The sequence below is a fragment of the Spinacia oleracea genome, chromosome 2 (assembly GCF_020520425.1).
Source record: "Spinacia oleracea cultivar Varoflay chromosome 2, BTI_SOV_V1, whole genome shotgun sequence".
NCBI lineage: Eukaryota > Viridiplantae > Streptophyta > Magnoliopsida > Caryophyllales > Amaranthaceae > Spinacia > Spinacia oleracea.
In genome coordinates, this window is record NC_079488.1 from 58318568 (window position 1) to 58340306 (window position 21739).

General features: G+C 37.2%; 1 pseudogene; it reads right to left on the reverse strand.

Moving 5' to 3' along the window:
- Nucleotides 1-446: 446 nt before the first annotated feature.
- Nucleotides 447-21507, reverse strand: LOC130467441 (uncharacterized; annotated as a pseudogene).
- Nucleotides 21508-21739: the final 232 nt, after the last annotated feature.

Below are 21739 nucleotides of genomic sequence, written 5' to 3' on the forward strand. Positions count from 1 at the left end.
GGTTTTCTCTTTTTTAATATAAAAATCAGGGGTATAATCGACTTTTCAAGTTTTGCATAAAGAAAATATTTTCTGCATTTAGAAACTGTGTTTATCTGAGTTGATGATGGTTGTTTTCATTTAATCGTGATTTAGATGATAAATAGACATATACGTAGTAATAATCTAATCAGGGTTGTTCCTGACTTTTTGGTGGCCTTTGGGCGAAACAATAACTTGGGGCCCATACTTTTATAGGAATAGAGACAAAAAAAGATTGCTTACATAATGGTGTATTTTTTTATTGAAAAAACTAGAATGTGTCAGTGCATAAGCACGGGATATATAGAGTATTGGAAATAAAAATAAAGGTGCGTGGTCAAATTGAATCGATAATAATTACAAATAAATCCTCTTAAAACCATATACTGCTAGTAAAATAATTCAACATTTCCTAATGACAATTTTCAATTTTCTTTATTGAAGATATGTTTCCTTAAATAGTAGAGTTCTTCTTCCCATCTCACTCGCAAAACATATGCAACTAAGATATCACCATTATCTAGCTTGGGAACATGTAGTATGAAAGTGAATGAATTCATCAAACGCTCCTTCAAGTTGTCCTCCAAAATAATATCTCCAAATTCCTACAGTAATTATGAATAAAATTTTGAGTCAATATATATTGTAATAATAAATATACTATTGATTTGCAAAAATTTGTATATGTACTTACATGGTTGTCAAATTTTTTAATATCCGAAACTTTAAGACATGTGATCATCTCAGTAGTAGTCCAAAAAGTGTAACACACATTGCACTTGTGTCATCAATAATTCTTACATTTACTCTTAATCTGCTATTATGGATATAATACAAATATACAATTACGTGTAGCTTCTTACAAAGTTTACATGGAAAAGAGTATAATCTATACCTAGTCTATAAAAAGGATAACCATTGATTATTATATGACAAGTGTCATCTCCATCTTATTGATTATTATATGACAAGTGTCACCTCCATCTTTCATCCATAAATATATTTTTTCCAATTTTTTCCTTTTGTGGTTGTTATACGAAGTACTTATTTTACACCTTCAACAACTCTTTCACTCTATCTTGCTCATTCAACATCAATTCACCATTTAATTTATACATTCGATAATTCAACCTCTTCCACTCCATTTCCCGCTCTAACACTCATAATTCACCATCTAATGTATACGAAGTACATTTTTTCGACTTTCAAATTTTACCTCTATATAAATCATATATTCGCACTAAAATCGCAAACCCTCAATAAAATTAGTACTTTAAAAGACGGCTTAATAACCACTACATAAGTGCCCGTTCATTTAACGGGCTCAAAAGCTAGTTACCTTGGTTTACTAAAAGAGGGGTCATATTAATTCCCTCCAACAACCTACTTAAGAAATTGATTAAAATGTCTAATTCACCAACACATCAGAGCTATCAAGAGGATAAGTAAGTCAGTACAACCGAGTACAATATAGGCATAGTGATGCAATGCTTTTTGTTTTGCCAATACTTCGTATACTTCAGTTACATACTACTCCCTCCACTGCATAGTACTCCTTCCACTTAGGAGGAATAATTTAAAGTTATAAGAATTTATGAAGACAATGAAGAGGCAAAATAATGGAAAAGACTACGACATTATGTAAACATTATTTCTTCCATACTCGTGCTCATTAATTATGTAATCATAACTTTTAGTAATTGATAATAAGGGGTGTAAAACTATGATCAAAAGATATATTTTCAAATATGGAAAAATACCTATCTTCAAATAACTAAATTCCTTATTCGTCAATTGCTCCAACTATTGTTCAAACACCTCTCCTCAACCGACGGCGTCAAATCTAAAAATAAGGAAACTCTACGTTGATATTGAATATAAAAATAATCAGTATATGACAAATGAGCAACTAAAGAGATGGTAGTTTTTACACTCCATTAGCAATAATAGGAAGCTTATAAAATCATGGGTAGTGTTTTTTTTGGGTAGTTTCTTTGAGATGGGTAGTTTTTTTGAGATGGGTAGTTCAATAGACGGTTCTTTTTTTTCAATGGTTTTAGCGGGAGTGAATATAATTGCTCAATTCGTGATTTGGAGGCCTCATAAACTTGAAATTCTTATTATTATATAGGATGTTATGTAAATTGTCGACTTTTCACTTATACAACTAAAAACTAGCAAAGAAAATTTAACTCTATTTAAAAATGAACGCTTGAAATATTTCGGCTTTGTGACATTAAGCTAGCATGAATTAGGTCTTGTTCTTTTTGTAAGGTTATGAACAATATAATTCATGCGGAAAAACCATAAATCCAGGAATCCAAATTAATTGCCACATAGTCAATTAGCATAATTTAGTATACATACTACGCGATGCGTGCCTTCCCTAGTTGCTTCCGAACCGAACAAGAACAACTCCAAGTGTCGTCCCTTCGTAGATAGTCCACATCACGTCCGGATCCGCCTTATATTCAACCGACTAGAATATTCTCTAAGGTTTTATATGCACTCGGGAAACTCACAATACTCGTGATAGGCAATAGTAATAATAATACTTGATGTTCAAAATCATATGTTAATTGTGATCATTAACCACGTATTTATAGGGTGGAAATAGGGACTTAGAATTCTATTAGGATTTAATTAACTAATCCTATTAGGACTCTAGTTAATTAATAGCATTAGAATTGTAGGATTCAATAAACACTAAGCGTTTCTGATTTATCCCAATTATCCAATCTTAGTAGAACTAGGAAAACCAATTTCTTAGGGCCCAAGTTACTTGGCGCCTAAGTAATAGAACAAGCCTTGGTGCACAAGGAGCTCGCCACCAACGCATCGTTAGAGGCCACGCTGGTGCACGCCCCTGGCTTGGCCCAAGCGAGTGCTCGCTGCACGCCTTGGCTCATTGCTTCGCTGCTGCTTGTCGCTGGCCCATCGCACAAAGTGCCAGCACCATTGCTGGGCGCTTGGCCTAGCGTTGGCGCTGGGCCTTTGTTAGGTTATGATACATATGACAATTCATAAATCATGCGGAAAAACCATTTAGCCAGGAATACATATTATTTACACATAATCATATAGCATAGTTTAGATGCATACTCTTTGTTGCGTGCCTTCCCTAGCTGCGCCCGAACCGAACAAGAACAAGTCTTTAGGACTCCAAGTGTCGTCCCTCCGTAGATAGTCCACAGCACGTCCGGATCCGCCTTAAGATTGACCAACTAGAATCGCCCTTAAGGTACTAGAATTTTCGGCACTCTTAGGTAAGAAATATGACTGAATTTTTCTCTCAAAACTCACTTTGAATACTTGAATTAATCTCTGAAAATATGTGACCCTAGGCACGTATTTATAGAGTTATGAAAAAGGAATTGGAATCCTAGTAGGATACGAATTAATTAAACTTAGAATCCTACAAGAACTCTAATTAATTAATTTATCCTTTTAGGAATAGGAATTTAATCATATACTAATTCTAATAGTTTTAGGAATCATGCATGAACACAAACTCACACACACACGGCAGCCACGAGGGCCGCCCATGCGTGTGCGTGCGAGCAGCAGCCCACGCAGCGAGGCCATGGCCTTGGCGCGCGCTGGGCCTGCCTTGCGGTGGGCCTGGGCGCTACCTTGGCTGGGCGCGCGTTTGGCTTGCTGGGCGATGGCCCGACTTCGTGCTGGGCCTTCGTCCGGCAGGCCTCGTCCGATGCTAATTCGTACGATACGCTTCCGATTAAATTCCCGGTTCCGGAATTCATTTCCGATACGAACAATATTTAATATTTCCGATTCCGGAATCAATTTCCGTTTCGAACAAATATTTAATATTTCCGTTTCCGGAATTATTTTCCGATTCCGATAATATTTCCGATTCTGACAATATTTCCGTTTCAGGCAATATTTCCGATTCTGGCAATATTTCCATTTCCGATAATATTTTCCGATATGTACCATGTTTCCGTTTCCGGCAACATCTACGACTTGGATAATATTTATATTTCCGATACGATCCATATTTCCGTTTCCGGCAATATCATCGTTTCCGGAGTATTCATTTCTTGCCTGTGACGATCTCAGCTCCCACTGAAACCAAGATCCGTCGATTCCGAATATCCATAGATGGAGTATCTAATGCCATTAAATACTTGATCCGTTTACGTACTATTTGTGTGACCCTACGGGTTCAGTCAAGAGTAAGCTGTGGATTAATATCATTAATTCCACTTGAACTGAAGCGGCCTCTAGCTAGGCATTCAGCTCACTTGATCTCACTGAATTATTAACTTGTTAATTAATACTGAACCGCATTTATTAGACTTAACATAGAATGCATACTTGGACCAAGGGCATTATTTCCTTCAGTCTCCCACTTGTCCTTAGGGACAAGTGTGCATTTCCTAATTCCTTTGTCGCTCGATGCTTGCTCTTGAACATAAGGTAAGAGTCGTCATCCTTATTATGTCCAGAGGTGTTCCTCGGTTTCAGAGTTCAACTGATCAAATAAACAGATAATCATAGCCTATGATTCATCCGAGCACGGCCATGCATTTCACAGTTTCTAGCTCTCCGAGTGGCCTTGTACAACTTTTAAGCATCTCATCCCGATTTATGGGAGGACAATCCCAATCTTGCGATCTTGAGATTAGACTTCGTTTGATAGGTGATTACCTGAGAGTTGCCTTTATAGCCTCCTTTTACGGTGCGACGGTTGGTCAACGTCAAAGCAACCAGTTCTCAAACAAGTAATCTCAAATCACTCAGGTATTGAGGATTTAGTGTCTAATAATTTTAATGAAATTTACTTATGACAGATTTTCATCTCTTACAGTAAAGTTTCATAGGTCTTGTCCGATACTAGTCTTCCCAAAGTAAGTATCTATGCAAATGATTATGACATTGCCATGTCCACATAGTTCAAGAAACAGAACTACTAGTCATCTTGCATTCTAATCGTCTAACGTTTTCTATGCGTCCAATTTTATAGAAAACTCCGACTAGGGACCATTTTCAACCTTTGACATTCAAGTTCACTTGATAGACATTTCTTAGTCACAGGACTGGTCCTGACAGTCTATCTTGAATATATCGTCAAATTGAAGGGACTCATCATTTAATACTAAACCAAGATTAAATGGAATATGAAAATACATTTCATATATGATAAATGTTTAACCCCATTGTTTTACAACCATGGGCCTCAAACCCATCTTTAAAACAGTTCATGGAATTCAAAGCTATGCTTGATTTCCAGTGCTACAATGTGAGTGTTGCTTCTCACTTGTTGCATAGGTTTAGTTATCATGCTTTGCCAATCTTAATATCCTTTTCATCGAATGTTCTTTGAGATATGATGATAAGATCTTTTGAGTGTGTTTATTATGTGATCTAGTCTTTCTTACTTCGATGGTGGTTTTACTCATTTTGCAATGAAGAACCATCAAGTTAGCAGACGTTTTTCTTGCTTCAAGAGTGGTTCTACGCATTTTTCAATGAAGAACCATCAAGCCAGCAGATAGGTGATCTACCCAAGTTCAGTGAAGAACTTTAAACAACCCTGTTTTATTGCTTCTTAGGAAATAATTACTTTTACTTCAACTGTATAGGTTGCTAGTGATGCTTTATTTGGATTTACCTATCCAGGCAGTTCATAGATATGTGGAAGATTCTCCAACTATATCTTAGAACATAGAAATTATTATTTTAATTTCCCACGCAACAACTCATGGTCTCCAACCCATGTTGCCATTTTCAAAACACGATGCTCTATAGCTCGTCCTTATCAATGGTTAACTCCAAAGGGTCTTGCTTGATCCTTTGCCAGTGTTTATGCGTGTAGCATCAATATTTAGCATATCTTTATTTCCTTGAATCAAGAACTATTCCTATGTACCATTTCAAGTACCATAAGTATTCTTGATCTCAATCTAGTTGATCTTCACTTAGATCAATAGAGATTGGTATATGTTCGTCATGCCTAAAGTCATACGATACGTTTTTGGCGATCCTCATATTATATCATACATGATAAATTCTTTTGCAGAATAATTCCCAATTGAATTCTATTCATGTAACTTTAGCTTATCTAGTTTCAGTAGATACTAAATTCAGCTAAATTCTTTGACATATAATATAGGTTAAGAATCTCATTTAGACTCTTTGATGTTTAACTTAGTAAATGCTTATACATAGTTCAAACATCCTTTACTTAGATTTATTCACATGGGTTAAATATCTCCAATGGAGACTTTCGTGTTTGATTTAGTAAATGCCATTACTTAATCCAAAACAATATCATAAGATCTTTGTAAATAGATCTTAATACCCAGTATGTACTAAGTTTCGCCATGGTCCATCATTGATGAATAATTTCAAATCTAAGTCATTAGCATTTGAATGTTATTTCACAATAGAGAGATATGTGTGTGATACACATAGGACCAAATAAGTTTTTATGTACTCCCACTAAACTTCTTATACATCTATAAGAATCATGTATATTTTATGAAACTAAAATGCTTATTAGCTTCACTTAAAATACAGTTCCAATTCCCAATTGCTTGCTTAAATCTGTACTTTGATTTTATAAGCTAGCTTTCTTTTTCAAGCATTTATTTGGATCCACAAATTCTATGACATACCATGTACATATTATATTCCAACATTTGATTGAGGAATACGTTTTGTCATCCAATTGCTATATGTACCAATATGCAATCATTGCTTGAATTATAGACTTAAGCATTACGATTTTGCATGAGGTTTCAACACAATCCATGCCATGAATTTGCTTGTAACCTTTAGCAACTAATCTCGCTTTGTGTGTGAACACAATTTCATGTTTGATGGTTTTTATCCTTAAAACAAACTTGCAACCAATAGGTGTGAAACTATTCTTGCAAATCAACAAAATTTCAATTTTGTCATCAAAACATTGAGTATGTTTTATGGCCTTTAACCAATTAAACATATAGTCTATATATGGCCTCTAACCATTTTAGGGAATCTGGGTTTCGTCATAGCTTTCTTACAAGTCACTTCTTTTAGTTTGACTGCAAGTTGTAGGTTTCTTTACTATCTAATAGAAGAATTGCATAGTTTCAGTGACTTGAACTCTATGCCTACTAGGGTATAGAACATCAAACAATAGAATATCAATAGCCACTTGAAAGTCCTTTGAATATTCTGTTCTCCTTGAAGCACTTGTAAAGTCTTCTAAGAGATGTCTATTCTTTAAAGCCACTTCTAAAGTCCTTAAAGAATGAGTTCGGATTTTCTGAAGCACTTCGAAAAGCCTCCGGAATGTCCGTTTATGTTTGTTGTTCGCCTTGAAGACTTTCGAGGTCTATTTTCTCCCACTTGTTATTTTGGAAACGAATCTCCAAAAGGACATTATTTCGAGCAAACAAACATTATGTTCTCAAAAATTCGTGGTAGAAACAATATCCTTGTGTCTCATTTGAATAAATCATAATGAAACATATATCTATACTTGGGCTTTAGTTTGTCGAATGACAAACACTAAGCTCCCACTGAGTTTTGCAACTCTCTAGATATATTTTATGAAAAGTTATTCTGAAATTACTTTTCAATAGCTTTGACGAATTTGGTTTAGTTTGGTGGTAGTTGAGCATTTTGTTTTAGAAATTATAGGAAAGGTCTTTATGATTCATCATTAATCGAATCAAGTACTAATTGACTTCGATTATTCCAACTACGATATGCCATATCTTATGGACCTAGATTGTGAAATTACAACACACAATCATTGATGATCATATTTGGTCTCAAGTAATCATCAACATGATCTAACCTAGATCTTTATGATTTCTTGCCAAGTGGATTTTATACTTCTGAATCTTTGAACTAGCCAAATAGATTCAACTTATATCACATTTGAGTCAATAAACATATATTCACTCAAATCCATGTGAAATAATAAAGTCATAAAATCTTTCTTTAGCTTTGAACTCTATCGTCTAGGCGTTCTAACAATAGTTCATATCTTTTGTTACTTTCAACAAGTAAGACTAGCTTGTCTTAAGTTGATCTAGAAATTAACCAACTTTCAAAAGTCCATTAAAATAGAGCTTTTGAATGTTAACTTGTTGATATGGTCTAAGCAACAATGCCAAAGATTAGTGGAACTCAAATCAAGGGGTTGATTTGAACCTAGTAAAGTTCTTTAAAGAGTTGTTTGTTTTAATCAAGCATATTGACTCAACCTGTAATTGACCATTTCATTCAAATAAACAAACAAACATTGTTTTTGTTTTTCTTGAATGTGAGTCTTTCTGTGTTTGAAGCAGAAATTTAGGTATGCTGATTATGGAACAAAATAGCCATTAAGTTCCAGCCTTTGAAAGGACTTAAAACAAACTAGATGACCCTACAACTAATGTAGCATTGCCATGCTTCATTTCCCACTTGTAGGTCATTAGTGTAGCCTAGCTTCCATTGTTTGAGTTATTACCGAAGTAAGAACCTCAAGCGGTATATGATACCAAGGAAGTTTGATTGCTAGGTCACTTCTCTTTAAACATAAACTTATAGGTAGAAACGGAATCGTAAATTCCTTTCATTTGTTCCTTGTTTTCCTATTTCTTGTACACTTTCTTATAGTCTTAAGAACTGAATTCTATAGTGTTGACTTTTATACTTTGTTAGACATGTCCAATGTCACCAACAAGGTTCTTTACCATTTTAATTTATGTTGAATATTTTGTTTCAACTAGATGATCTTACCAGAAGCTTCTAAAGTTCTCTAAGTATCGATCTATTCGAATGTCTAGGAACTAGACTCATTCGAGAATTAAATGGACAAAGATATTAGGTTGTTAACCATTGGTAAAGCTGAGCGTATTAAACTCAATGCTTTATGATCTCAAAACTACAGTGTATTTTGAATTCACAAGCACCAATTGGTTTGCCATTCGACTTTGATGTTCGAAAACAACCATAAAAGTCGCTATAAGAAACGTACATTTTAAATTGCTCACTTTCTCTCTTTTCCGTGAATCGTTCTTGGATTCACTACCAATCGAGGAAATTTACTGTTACCTTTCTAAAAGGATTTATTGCAGTGCAAGATATTTAATTATAAACAATAATTAAAACATACATTGAAGCATGCAAAGTCTAAACATTTATCATGAATAATAACTTGAAATTAAAGCAACCATGCAATTCAAACAAGTTATTAGCATTTTATTCGATTTTATTGTTCCGGCAGGTGTGAATAAAATGATTCCAAGACCCTAAAACCATTGAAGAATTAAGCACAGTTTGTAGACTTAATCCTAAAACATCTTAGGTAAGCAAAAGCCTTTTGCTAATAGTCTAGAAACTATTCTTGGTTGATAGGTACGTCTAAGAACTTATTAGGTAAACCTATCGATTTTGCCACGACATAAAAGGACTCCTTACTTATATCGTTGAGTTTCACCAAAACTAACATGTACTCACAATTATTTGTGTACCTTTCCCCTTTAGGACCAATAAGTAACACCTCGCTGAGCGAAAACTATTACTAGATTGATGTAAAGGATATCCAAGCAAGTGTATATTTTGGCATGGCACCTTTTAACTCAATTTTTAAGTTTGGAACTTAAGGCTCTTACTATGTTGGTTAGATTTTAAGTGAACTAAAATCCTTAATCATGCAACATAATCAAGCCACAATCTTATGCATAATTAAGACATATTTAAAGCAATAAATAACTTAAAGCATGCATAAGATAAATGTGATCTAGTATGGCCCGACTTCATCTTGAAGCTTTGACTTCAAAGTCCGTCTTGAAAATCTCCGTGGGAGGCACCATTTTCTTCAAATAGGATAAGCTATAATTAAAACTAATTACAACTATTTGATGGTACGCAGACCATATTTGAATTGAAAAACAACTTTGGTACTTTAGACCAATTACATTCAAATTAATGGTACGCAGACCATATTTTCTATCCTATTTGGGCCATACTAGTCACTTCATAACCTGCAAAACAGTACATATACAATATATACCATTCACCCATTCATTATCATGAATGGCCCACATAGCTGGTTAGTAAAACACATTATGCATCACGTAAACATTTGCAGCAATTAATCAAGGGCACCAATAATCTACCAATTATTCAGTCCTTATTAATTCTAATCAAGTTGTTTTAACCTTAAGGATTTGTAGACCTAATCAAGAGTTTTATGACTAAAAGGGCTCCCACTTAAACCAATAAATTCATATGCTTACTAATTTTAAACATAAAAATGTATTTCAAGTCTAACCGGAAACATACAAATTTAATTAAAATTTAAAGCTCATATAAATTTATAATTGAATCCAAAAAGTTTAATTTAATTTCAGTCGTATTTAAATTAATTCATGATTTTAATTTTAGTAAAATAATTAGAATAAATAAAATTTATTATAATTACAATATTCAAAATTAAAATCCAAGAAAATAATTTTAATTATTAATTTTAAAATTAATTAAAATTACGTAAACTGAAAAATTTCAAATTAAACATTCAAAACGATCTAATCGCAACGCAAACACCCTACGCATTGCACGCCCATGGGCCGCACGCACACAGCCATCGCAGCCCATGTGCGCGCAGCCCATGCGCTCGTCGCATAGCTGCTGCATCTTCCATCGCAAGCCATCGCACGCTATGGTGCTCGCTGCGCGCGCGCCAGCGCTCGACGCACGCGAGCCTTCGCTCGCTGTGCGCGCTCGCCAGCGCTCGCTGCGCGCGAGCCATCGCTCGCTGTGCGCGCAAGCCATTGCTCGCTGTGCGCGCGAGCCATCGCTAGCTGTGCGCGCGAGCCATCGCTCGCTGTGCGCGCGAGCAATTGCGCGCGATCAATCGCTGGGCGCAGCGCTCGTGGCACGCGAGCTTGCGCTCGCTGCGCGCGAGGCTGCGCGCGCTTGCGCGAGGCAGTGCGCGTCGTGGCGCAGCTCGCTTGCTGCCCACACGCGACTGCCTTGGCTTGCCTTTCGCCCATGCCCATTTGTTCATAGCTCGTGGCCCACGACACAAGGCAGGGCTGCTGCCTTGTGCTCGTGCACCATGCCTTTGCTCATTGCATTCGTGCCGCACGGGCGACGAGCTCCCTTGCTCGTCGTCGCATGCCCGCACTATACAACACCCCTTAAGGGTAACACGAAGCGTCCATTGCTTTGTGCGTGCAAGTTATATGAACGAATCGCATAAAAATTAAAATTTATATTTAAAATTAATGACAAATTAATAAATAATATTAATTTCATAATTTTAGGGCGAAAAATCGAAAATTTATTATCCAATTGATTTCCGATTATTATGGATTCAAGTCTAGGTCATAAAAATTTAAAATTTATCATAAATTTACAATTTTTATGGTGGTTTTTAATCATAGGTTTCTAATTAAATTATAATTAATTATGAAAATCAAATTAATTCTAAATTATTCTAATTTTCAACAAATTAATCATAATTACAAATTAGATTGCATAATTAACAAGGCTAGGCATTCAAACTTGTTAAACATATACAGTAGGTCAATCAAAAATTCAAGATTTATCAACAAGAATCGCAAATATTTAATTTAACATCTTAAATTTACGAAATTTTGCATTCGAAAAACTAAAACCTTCGAAAAGTCATAGTTAGGCTTCGAATTTGAGAATTCTGGGTTCGGCAGAAAAATACTATTTTTGTCAAAATTTTAGAATGCCTTTTACATGCGGAATTGACACAAAAATCACTCGATTTGGATGAGTAACGAAGAAACTGCCGAAAAACTGCGTACGTATAATTAAATAAACGCAATTTGCAATTAATTAACAATTACGAAAATTAATCACCCCTTTTAATTCTTGCAAATTTGTATTATTTAACCATGTTCATGCAATTTAGATTATGAAAATAATAAGGGGCTACTGATACCACTGTTAGGTTACGATACATATGACAATTCATAAATCATGCGGAAAAACCATTTAGCCAGGAATACATATTATTTACACATAATCATATAGCATAGTTTAGATGCATACTCTTTGTTGCATGCCTTCCCTAGCTGCGCCCGAACCGAACAAGAACAAGTCTTTAGGACTCCAAGTGTCGTCCCTCCGTAGATAGTCCACAGCACGTCCGGATCCGCCTTAAGATTGACCAACTAGAATCGCCCTTAAGGTACTAGAATTTTCGGCACTCTTAGGTAAGAAATATGACTGAATTTTTCTCTCAAAACTCACTTTGAATACTTGAATTAATCTCTGAAAATATGTGACCCTAGGCACGTATTTATAGAGTTATGGAAAAGGAATTGGAATCCTAGTAGGATACGAATTAATTAAACTTAGAATCCTACAAGAACTCTAATTAATTAATTTATCCTTTTAGGAATAGGAATTTAATCATATACTAATTCTAATAGTTTTAGGAATCATGCATGAACACAAACTCACACACACACGGCAGCCACGAGGGCCGCCCATGCGTGTGCGTGCGAGCAGCAGCCCACGCAGCGAGGCCATGGCCTTGGCGCGCGCTGGGCCTGCCTTGCGGTGGGCCTGGGCGCTGCCTTGGTTGGGCGCGCGTTTGGCTTGCTGGGCGATGGCCCGACTTCGTGCTGGGCCTTCGTCCGGCAGGCCTCGTCCGATGCTAATTCGTACGATACGCTTCCGATTAAATTCCCGGTTCCGGAATTCATTTCCGATACGAACAATATTTAATATTTCCGATTCCGGAATCAATTTCCGTTTCGAACAAATATTTAATATTTCCGTTTCCGGAATTATTTTCCGATTCCGATAATATTTCCGATTCTGACAATATTTCCGTTTCCGGCAATATTTCCGATTCTGGCAATATTTCCATTTCCGATAATATTTTCCGATACGTACCATGTTTCCGTTTCCGGGAACATCTACGACTTGGATAATATTTATATTTCCGATACGATCCATATTTCCGTTTCCGGCAATATCATCGTTTCCGGAGTATTCATTTCTTGCCTGTGACGATCTCAGCTCCCACTGAAACCAAGATCCGTCGATTCCGAATATCCATAGATGGAGTATCTAATGCCATTAAATACTTGATCCGTTTACGTACTATTTGTGTGACCCTACGGGTTCAGTCAAGAGTAAGCTGTGGATTAATATCATTAATTCCACTTGAACTAAAGCGGCCTCTAGCTAGGCATTCAGCTCACTTGATCTCACTGAATTATTAACTTGTTAATTAATACTGAACCGCATTTATTAGACTTAACATAGAATGCATACTTGGACCAAGGGCATTATTTCCTTCAGCCTTGTGGCTGGCGATGTGCGTGCGGCCTTTGCTCGTCGAGCGATGAGCCGGCTCGCTTGTCGGCTTGTCTCTTGTCGCACTTCCGATTCGTTTTCCGATTCCGGAAATTATTTCCGATTCGAACAATATTTACGTTTCCCTTAATATTTCCGATTCCGGCAATATTTTTCGATTTCGATAATATTTCCGATTCCGATAATATTTCCGTTTCCGGCAATATTTCCGATCCCGACAATATTTCTATTTCTGATAATATTTCCCGATAGGAACCATATTTTTGTTTCCGGCAATATCTTTGACTTGGAAAATATTTATATTTCCGTCATGAACCATATTTTCGTTTCCGATAATATCTTCATTTCCGGTAATACCCTTTATTTGCCTTGTGATGATTTTAACTCCCACTGGAACCAAGATCCATCATTTCCGAATGACCATAAAAAGAGTACTTAATGAATGTTATATTCACTTAAATACTTGATCCGTTTACGTACTATTTGTGTGACCCTACGTGTTCAGTCAAGAGTAAGTTGTGGATTAATGTTATTAATTCCACTCGAACTGAAGAGGCCTCTAGCCAGGCATTCAGATCACTTAATCTCACTGAATTACTAACTTGTTAATAAATATTGAACCGCATTTATTAGACTTATCATTAAATGCATTAAATGTAAACTTGGACCAAGGGCATTATTTCCTTCAGTCTCCCACTTGTCCTTAGGGACAAGTGTGCATTTCCTAATTCCTTTGTCGCTCGATGCCTGCTCATGAACGTAAGGTAAGAGTAGTAGTCCTTATTATGTCCAGAGGTATTTCTCGGTGTCAGAGTTCAACTGATCAAGTAAACAGATAATCATAGCCTATGATTCATCTGAGCACGGCCATGCATTTTACAGTTTCTAGCTCTCCGAGTGGCCTTGTACAACTTTTAGCATCTCATCTCGACTTATGGGAGGACAATCCCAATCTTTTGATCTTGAGGTTAGACTTCTTTTGATAGGTGATTACCTGAGCGTTGTCGTTATAGTCTCCTTTTACGGTGCGATGCTTGACAATGTCAAAGTAACCAGTTCTCAAACAAGTAATCTCAAATCACTCAGGTATTGAGGATTAGTGTCTAAGAATATAATTAAATTTACTTATGACAAATGTTCATCTCTTACAGTAAAGTTTTATAGGTCTGCCCGATACTAATCTTATCAAGTAAGTATCTATGCCAATGATTGCGACATTGCCATGTCGACATAGTTCAAGAAACAGAACTACTAGTCATCTTGCATTCTAGTCATCTAGCGTTTTCTATGTATATATTTTAGGCTTAACTCTTCCATTAATTTCATATATTTCCTTCCATCTTTTCAAGATAACAAATGATTTCTAAAAATCCTGGACCATTCAAATCTTCTCTTAAATTTATTCCCTTACGTAACGTAGTTTTCAATCAATTTAGTCCTAAAACCACTTTTCGTCGGTGTCACTTCTACGCCCATGACTTCAAGATTTGTATCATTCATCTAATAAAACTAGATTCTTTCTAAGCGTCTCCAAATAATCCTCAAGTGTTTGTCATGATTTTTCTCATTCCTTGAATAAATCAGGATATCGTCAATAACATAATAACGAACTTAATTCGGAAATCGTGGAAAATCTTATTCATCAAATCCATAATTATGGAAAGTACATTGGTTAACCCAAAAGACTTTACTCTAAACCCATAATGACAATAACGAGTTCTAATGAGGTCTTAGGCCCTTACCAGCTATCCTCAATTGATGATACTTCAAACACAAATCAGTCTTCGAGAACACACTCGCCCGACTCAATTGATCCAATATGCCATCTATCCTAGGCAAAGGATACTTGTTCTTGATGGTGTTTGTAACACCCCCAAAATTTGGACCTTTTATATAATCAAAAACCCTGTTTTTATATCATAAAACAATCGTCCAAACCTTGGGAGTGTCACTGCTACATTTATTCTCCATAGAAAATAAATGCAAAGCAACAAAACAATTTAAAATCATTAAAGTCAAAATTAACTAAGTGGTCTAAAAGGTGCCCCATAAAAACTACAACCAATTCCCATAAAATGAATAACAAAAAACAACTTAAACTTAAACTGAAATAGAAATTGTCTCTTGACTAGGTGGTTATTCTAAGCGTCTCCTCACTCGTAGCCAAGTACCTTTACCAACCTGCAAAAATAAATAGAAAAGAGACAAGAGAGACGAACTCCCAAAAATCAGATAAACTGAGTAATTCCAACTCCATCCCGTAAAATAAATAATTTTAGTTTGAAAACATTTTGAGTACATAAAATAGACAATTAAACAACCAGTACCAATTTAATAACTCCATTATTAAACTTATCACATAAAGATCAATATTAATTAAGTGAGGGAAAGAGAACGCTAAGGGTCACGCGCAACCCTTGAAAATGGCCAAAGTAAGATGAATACAAAATGTCCCTAGTGTGCACACCCCTCACTAATTGACTATGGGTCTCCGCGACCGCGCACCAATAGAATTAGGAGGAAGACTAAGCAGAAAGTTTATTACAGAATAATAGAAACCTACTAGAAGCCTATCGGGTCTCCACTAAAGTGCACCGATAGAACAACATCTAGAAGGGCAACCTGTTCCTAACCCTTACGGGCTTTTCCCTCTGAGATTACACTTTTCGTAATTAGTATTTTAATAAGGTTCAAGCACATAATACAAGTAGTTATAAGAATCCATCAACGAATCACATTCTAACCTTGCCACTAATTCTCCGATTAATCTCTAATTAGCATTACTCATTAGAACTAATGAAACTCATTTAGTCCCTGACGATGTAATGTCAAGGGGATCACCATGTTCAAGCCGTTAATAACCACCAATACAATTATAAAGAACCTGTGTCTACATTACTTAATTAAGAGCAAATATCTTTATCCTCCTATCACATAATAGTTTATATATATATATAAAAATTCTAGTCATATAGCTTATTTACAAATATCTTTATCCTCCTATCACATAATAACATATAAACATATCTAAAATATTTTTTTAATGGAACTTAAATAAGATGGACATCGAAAATTACCTTGAACTCGCACGTACTCAAACTAGTAGTCTCTTTGCGTGGTTCCTAAGTAGTCTCCGTCGAAATGAAGGAGCAACTTAGAGATGATGACGGCTGGGGAAACTATTGAGGGATGAAGGAGGGTTTGAGTGTCAACAATTATGCAAGGGAATTTTTCGGTTACAATAGGGTATATATAGTTTGGGTACAATTAGGGTTTAATTAGGAGACTAAATTTCAGAAAAAATATATAAATTAATCTGAAAATATACTCGTAGTGACTATTAGTTAAAACTCATTAAAAACTTTATTTTAATTGTAAAATTATCTTAATTTATCAAAATAATTTATTAGAAAATACGCGAAAATTCGGGATATTACATCTACTCCCCCTAAAAACAAAGTTCGTCCTCGAACTTAAGGTTAACCCAATGTGCTAAAAGAACGATACTGACCTGTTAGCATCCTATTTCACCCCCCCTAAAAAGAGTTTCGTCCTCGAAACTTAGCATACCTGCTCAAATAGTTCTGGATAACGCTTTTTCATGTCATCCTCAGCTTCCCACGTTGCCTCTTCGGAATTTTGATTCGACCATAGCACTTTAACTAACTTAACGGCCTTGTTCCGCGTACTTCTGGTTTTGGTATCAAGAATCTTAATAGGGCGTTCTTTGGAGGTTAATCACTCGTCTAACTCTATAGACTCTGGTTGGATTACATGGTTAGGGTCATGGATATATTTTCTGAGTTGGGAGACATGGAAAACATTGTGGACATTGGCTAACTCCATTGGTAAAGCTAACTGATATGCCACCTCTCCAATTCGCTTCAATACCTCATACGGGCCAATGTACCTCGGGCTCAACTTTCCTTTCCTTCCAAATCGCATGACACCTTTGGTCGGTGACACCTTAAGTAATGCTTTTTCTCCAACTTCAAACTCCACCACCCTTCTATTCTGGTCTGCATATGACTTCTGTCGATCCTGGGCTTCCTTCATATTCTCTTGTATCAACCTAACCTGCCTTATTGTTTCTTCTATCATTTCTGGCCCCAATGTCAACGACTCACTAATATCACTCCAACACAAAGGACTCCTGCATTTCCTCCCATATAACGCTTCATAAGGTGCCATTCCTATGCTTGCATGGTAGCTATTATTATATGAGAACTCAATCATAGGCAATCGCTCATCCCACGACCCACCAAAATCCATTACACAAGCCCTTAACATATCCTCTAGAGTCTGAATCGTCCTCTCTGTCTGCCCATCGGTAGCAGGATGAAATGCTGTGCTAAACTTTAGTATAGTACCAAATGCTTTCTGAAAAGTACCCCAAAAGTTTGACAAGAATCTCGGGTCCCTATCTGAAATGATGTCCTTAGTAACTCCATGCAGTCTCACTATTTCACGAACGTATGCATCTGCTAGTTGGTTCACATTCCAAGTATCCTTCATGGCAATGAATCTTGCTGTCTTTGTCAAGCGATCAACTATGACCCAAATTGCATTCTTTGCTGTCTTGGTAAGTGGTAATGCCATCACGAAATCCATTGAAATCGACTCCCACTTCCATCCCGGTACCTCCAAAGATTGCAACTTCCCCCCAGGTCTCATATGCTGAATCTTTACCTTCTGACATGTCAAACATCTTGCTACAAACTCCGCTACCTCACGCTTCATGTTAGACCACCAAAAATGTTGTTTAAGATCTTTATAAAGTTTATCTCCGCCCGGATGCACTGAGTATGGAGTATTGTGAGCCTCCTCTAAGATTTTCCTCTTTAGATCTTCATCTTTTGGAATGCACCATCTTCCCTTATATTTCACTGCTCCAGTATCGTCGATTTCAAAGTCAATAGCTGCTCCTTCTTCCTTCATTTTTCTCACCTTTCCCAACCATTCATCTGTTGCTTGCTTCTCTCGAATCTCATCGTATATGGTAGGTTCTACTGACATTGCATTCAACTGAGCATCCACTTGACCAGCTTCCATCACCTCCAGATTCAGCTTTTGAAACTCCTTACATAACTCCTTTGCCAACACCATTGTGTTCATCGTGTGGCTTGTCTTTCTGCTTAATGCGTCAGCTACCTTGTTTGCTTTTCCTTCATGATACAAGATGTCCAATTCGTAGTCTTTTATCAGTTCTAGCCATCTTCTTTGTCTCATGTTCAACTTCTTTTGAGTGAATATGTACTTCAAGCTTTTGTGGTCTGTATAAACCTTACACCTCACACCATACAAGTAGTGTCTCCAAATCTTAAGAGCAAACACCACTGCCCCTAGCTCCAAATCATGTGTGGGGTAATTCTTCTCATACTGCTTAAGTTGCCTCGATGCATAAGCTACAACCTTCCCATGTTGCATAAGTACACACCCTAAACCGTTTTTTGATGCATCACTATACACCTCAAATCCATCAACTCCCGAGGGTAATGTCAAAACTGGTGCAGAGGTAAGTTTTCGTTTCAACTCTTGAAAAGCTTGCTCACATTTCTCATCCCACTGAAATCTCGTTGTCTTTTTCATTAAATTTGTCATTGGTTGAGCTACTCTAGCAAAGTCTTCCACAAATCTCCTATAATAACCAGCAAGGCCTAAGAAACTCCTTACTTCTGTCACACTAGTAGGTCGAGGCCAATCAGTCACTGCTCGAATCTTAGATGGGTCAACTGCAACCCCCTCTTTCGATATCACATGGCCTAAGAATGCTACTTTCTCTAGCCAAAACTCACACTTAGAATATTTAGCATACAACTGCTTTTCACGGAGTATCTCCAACACTCTTCTTAGATGCTCCTCATGCTCTTCCTTATCCCTCGAGTACACCAAAATATCATCTATAAACACCACAACAAACCTATCCAAATACGGCTGAATAGTTCTATTCATAAGGTCCATAAAAGCTGCTGGCGCATTTGTGAGTCCAAAAGGCATGACAGTGAACTCATAATGGCCATATCTTGTGCGAAAGGCTGTCTTAGGTATATCTTCTGCTGCTATCCTCAACTGGTGGTATCCCGACCTCAAATCAATTTTCGAAAAGATCCCAGCACCCTTAAGTTGATCAAATAAATCCTCAATCCTAGGTAACGGATACCTATTCTTTATTGTGACATTGTTTAACTCTCGATAGTCAATGCACAATCTCATGCTCCCATCCTTCTTTCTCACAAACAGAACAGGTGCTCCCCAAGGTGAGACACTCGGTCTAATGTACCCTTTCTCAAGCAACTCTTCTAACTGCACTTTCAACTCCTTCATCTCTGCGGGTGCCATCCTATATGGTGCCTTGGAAATAGCTCCTGTCCCAGGCACTAAATCTATTTTGAAATCTAACTCCCTAGCTGGTGGCATCCCTGGGATTTCTTCTGGGAATACATCCTGAAATTCTCTTACTACCGGAATCTGTCCTATGGCTTTCTCTTCTACATTCACATCTTGCACATGGCACAAGTATATGGGGTAACCTTTCCTAATATAAGAATGAAAAGTAATGGCTGACACAATACTGAGTTCAGGCTTAGACACAACTCCATGGTAAGAAATTCTATTCCCCTTTGGCCCCCTAAGAGACACTTTCTGGGTGTGACACTCAATTCTAGCCCTGTACTTACTAAGCCAATCCATTCCCAAGATTACATCAAAATCAGTCAGGTTAAACTGGATAAGGTCTGCAGGTAACTCAGTCCCAGCTACATTAATGGGAATGTTTTGGTATAGGGATTTACAAAGCACAACTTCCCCAGATGGTATCACTATATTGGCTTGACACGACGATGAAGGTTTCAATGCACTTTTACTCACAAAAGAAGTGGATACAAAAGAATGAGACGCCCCTGAATCAAAAAGTAAGTAAGCAGGCTTAGAGTTAACTAGAAAAGTACCCGTCACAACGTTGGCATTGATGCTAGCCTCATTCTGGTTCATGACATATATCCTTCCATTGCTGGTCCTCCCATTGCCATTGTTCTGGTTAGTGTTTGTTGCTCCAGCATTACTATTGTTGGTATGTCCATTGACATTGTTGTTCGAGTTCCTTCCATAGCCGCCTCCATTGCTATTATTGTTTCCATTATGACCTTGGCGATTATTCCCCTGCCTCTTGGGACATTCACGTGCCTTATGTCCAGGCTCCTTGCATTCGTAACAAGTGATTGGGTCTCCTTGGCAAGTACGACCACGATGGCTCTTGTGACATCTCTTGCAAGGAAGGGATCCTTGCTGATTCTGATTTCCTTGGCCTTGGTAGTTGCGGTTGTTGTTGTTATAGCGATCGTTAGACCTGTAGCCACTGCCATTACCATTGCCACTTCCATTCCCATAGCCATTTCCATTGCCATAGCCATTACTCTTTCCTCCATAGCGAGGTTTCTTGTCATACCCTTGCTGGTTGGAGGTTTCAGCATTATTTCTCTTCTTGTGCATATTCTTCACCTCTTCTTCGCGTTTTATCACCCTTTCGGTGTTACAAGCCCTTTCGTATGCTTCTTGGAATGTTGCTGTTGCGCCAGCTGCTATCACTTTCTTCTGAATTCTGAAAATCAACCCATCTTCAAATTTTGAAGCCTTAGCTCTCTCATCAGGTACCACATTGGGACAGAACCTAGCATATTCATTAAACTTCTCAGCATATTCTTGCACGCTCATGCCCCCAGTTTGATTGAACCTACTGCACTCATTGTATTTCTTTCTCCTTATGTGTTCATGGAAGAAACGTCCCTTGATAGCCAACTTGAACGCATCCCAGCCAAAGTTCTCTTGGTTTCTTAGTATAGGACCCTGTCTTTCCCACCATAAGTCAGCATTTTCGCGCAAATAGAAAGTTGCCTGATCCACCTTTTGAGCATCAGGTGTACCAGCAGCAGAGAAGATCTTGTCAAAATCACGTACCCAGTTTTCAACCAACAACGGATCCTCCTTACCTAGGAATAGTGGGGGTTTCAATGCAGCTAGCTTCTTAGCCATGGTAGTTTGCGGGTCATTATCAGCATGGTTGTTGTTGTTGTTGTTGTTGTTTTGCAACTGTTGCTGCAACAACAAACCCATAGTCTGGTTTATCTGTTCAAGGTTCCTTAATCTAGCAGCGAGTTGTTCCGGGGTTTCAGCCATTTGTTCTACTCTTCTTGTACGAGACCTAGTGTATACGTTATAGTTTTGCATACACACTCTGCACAATTTAACACTGGTGTTATCACCACACATATTTCAACGCGGCTAATGCGTTTAAACTCATAGTATTTGTACATGTACCAAATGTTAACATAAATCGTCATCACAATTACACTTATTAAGACTATTTCGTACCCCTATAATTAAGAAGCACATAATAATAATAATGATA